Here is a 3,491-nt window from a genome sequence, read left to right as displayed (position 1 = left end):
TTCTTGTGTTGTTTTGTTTGTTTTGTTTAATCAGTTGTTTGGATCCCACACTCAGATTGAATCGGTATCATTTTACCATGGTACTTTGGTGTATGTTGGTGCAGGATCATCGGTGCTGGAATAATGTTTTTTTATTTTATTTCATCTTTATTTAACCAGGAAGGCTAGTTGAGAACAAGTTCTCATTTACAACTGCGACCTGGCCAAGATAAAGCAAAGCAGTGCGACACAAACAACAACAAAGAGTTACACATGGAATAAACAAACCTGAGAGATCCGTTTTTCTGTTTGGTTAGGTCAGGGTGTGATGTGGGGTGGGCATTCTATGCTATCTATTTCTTTGTTTTGGCCGAGTATGGTTTCCAATCAGAGGCAGCTGTTTATCGTTGTCTCTGATTGGGAATCATACTTAGGCAGCCTTTTTCCCACCTGTGTTTGTGGGTAGTTGTCTTCTGTTTTGTATAGTGTACCTGACGGAACCGTTTGGCTTTTCGTTTTCTTATTTTTTGTTTGAGTGTTTTTGATAAATAAAATCATGAACAAGTACCACACTGCACTTTCGTCCCCTTCTTCCGACGAACGCCGTAACAGAACTACCCACCAACAACGGACCAAGCAGCGTGGGCAGGAGAGGTGGACATGGGAGGACATACTGGACGGAAAGGGATCCTGGACATGGGAGGAGATCCAGGCCGGATGGGATTGCCTCCCATGGGAACAGGTGGAAGCAGCGAGAGAGGAACGGCGACGAGACCGGGAGTCACGGCAATGACGGAAGCCCGAGAGGCAGCCCCAAAAAATGTTTTGGGGGGGGCACACGGGGAGATTGGCAGAGTCAGGGTGGAGACCTGAGCCAACTCCTCGTGCTTAACGTGGGGACAGTATGACTGGTCAGGCACCGTGTTATGCGGTGAAGCGCATGGTGTCTCCAGTGCGCAGCCACAGCCCGGTGCGTTCTGTGAAAGCTCCCCGCAGTTGCCGTGCTAGAGTGGGCATTCAGCCAGGAAGGATTGAGCCGGCTCAGCGTTCCTGGTCTCCGGTGTGTCTCTTCGGCCCAGGTTATCCTGCGCCAGCTCTACGCACGGTACCCCCAGTTCGCCAGCACAACCCAGTGCGGCCTGTTCCAGCTCCCCGCACTTGCCAGGCTATGGGGGGGATCCAGCCAGGACGAGTTGTGCCAGCACTGTGCTCTAGACCTCCGGTGCGCCTCCACGGTCCAGTGTGTCCTGCGCTGGCTCTACGCACTATGCCTTCAGTGCACCTTCATAGCCCAGTGCGTCCCGTGCCAGCTGTCCACACTCACCGAGCTAAAATGGGCATCCAGCCAGGGCGGGTTGTGCCAGCCCTACGCTCCAGACCTCCAGTGCGTCTCCCCAGTCTGGTGAGACCTGTTCCGGCTCCACGTAAGAAGCCTCCAGTGATGATCCATGGCACGAAGCCTCCAGTGATAATCCATGGCTCGGAGCCTCCAGTGATGATCCATGGCGTGGAGCCTGCAGTGATGATCCATGGCGCGGAGCCTGCAGTGATGATCCATGGCACGGAGCCTACAGCGACGTCCCCCAGTCCGGAGCCTCCAGCGACGTCCCCCAGTCCCGGAGCCTCCAGCGACGTCCCCCAGTCCCGGAGCCTCCAGCGACGTCCCCCAGTCCCGGAGCCTCCAGCGACGTCCCCCAGTCCGGAGCCTCCAGCGACGTCCCCCAGTCCGGAGCCTCCAACGACGTCCCCCAATCCGGAGTCTCCAGCGGCGGTCTGCAGTCCGGAGTCTCCAGTGGCGGTCTGCAGTCCAGAGCCACCGGCGATGATCCACGGTCCGGTTCCTCCGACGACGATCCACGGTCCGGTGATACAAAAGCGGAGGGTTCAGTTGGCGGAGTGGGGGCTACGCCCTGAACCGGAGCCGCCACCAAGATTAGATGCCCACCCGGACCCTCCCCTATAGGTTCAGGTTTGCGGCCGGGAGTCCGCAACTTTGGGGGGGGGGGGGGGTACTGTCACGCCCTGACCTTAAAAAGAGAGCCGTGTTTTTTCTCTATTTGGTTAGGTCAGGGTGTGGGGTGGGCATTCTATGTCATCTATTTCTTTGTTTTGGCCGAGTATGGTTTCCAATCAGAGGCAGCTGTCTTTGGTCCACTCCTTCCGACGTATGCCATTACACATACAGTCAATAATACAATAGAAAAAGTATATATACAGTGTGTGCAAATGAGGTAGGAAATAGGCCATAGTGGCGAAATAATTACAATATAGCAATTAAACACTGGAGTGATAGATGTGCAGAAGATGAATGTGCAAGTATAGATACTGGGGTGCAAAGGAGCAAAATAAATAACAGTATGGGGATGAGGTAGTTGGATGGGCTATTTACAGATGGGCTATGTACAGGTGCAGTGATCTGTGAGCTGCTCTGACAGCTGGTGCTTAAAGTTAGTGACGGAGATATGAGTCTCCAGCTTCAGTGATTTTTGCAGTTCGTTCCAGGTATTGGCAGCAGAGAACAGGAAAGAAAGGCGGCCAAAGGAGGAATTGGCTTTGGGGGTGACCAGTGAAATATACCTGCTGGAGCGCGTGCAACGGGTTAATATTTTATATTATTAAAATAAGGTTTGAGAACAATGGAATGAGAAGCAGGGTTTAATAGCACTAGACAAGATGGATGGGTAATTAACACGGTGTACATGTCACGTCCTGACCAGTGAAAGAGGTCATTTGCCATAGTAGTATGGTCAGGGCGTGGCAGGGGGGTTTGTTTTGTATGTATTTTGGGTTTTCTGTTTCTATGTGGGTTTGTTCTAGTTGTCTATTTCTATGTGTTGGTTTTCATGTTCGGCCGGGTATGGTTTCCAATCAGAGGCAGGTGTCTTTCGTTGTCTCTGATTGGAAGCCATACTTAGGCAGCCTGTTTTTCCTTTGGGGTTGTGGGTAGTTGGTTTCCGTTTAGTCTTGTGTACCTGACGGGACTGTTATCGGTCGTTTGTTGTTTTTTGTTGAGGTGTATTCATTAAAGAAAAAGATTGAGCACTTTACACGCTGCGCCTTGGTCTCCTTTCCACGACCCCTGTGACAGTACAACTGGTTACTGTTCTGGGCTTGTATTCACAAAGCATCTAAGAGTAGATGTGTTTATCTAAGATCAGCTCCCCCCTGTCCACGTAATCCTATTCATTATGATTGAAGGCAAAACTGATCCTAATCAGCATCATGCTTTGTAAAAACGGATCTTGCTCTGAACAACCTTGAAGCCAGTAGCTTTGACCCAAGAAATACCACTGAGAGGGAAGCTGAGAGAGGAGTGCTGGGTGGGCAGAGGAGGAATCCTCCTGCACTACACTCATCCATCTTGACTTTAATTTCCTGAACCCGCTGTTCCCTCCAGGAAGCTCCTCAGCCTGGCGCAGCGTGTCAGAGAGAGACCTCAGCTAACCTGACAGCTTCTCTTTCCTCCCTCCTCCCTCCTGCCTCACTCCCAGTCTCTCTCTCCTCCACCCCTA

The sequence above is a fragment of the Salmo salar genome, chromosome 19 (assembly GCF_965601325.2).
Source record: "Salmo salar chromosome 19, fSalSal1, whole genome shotgun sequence".
NCBI lineage: Eukaryota > Metazoa > Chordata > Actinopteri > Salmoniformes > Salmonidae > Salmo > Salmo salar.
The sequence above is the reverse complement of the archived record's forward strand: the minus strand, read 5'-3'. Positions refer to the sequence as shown.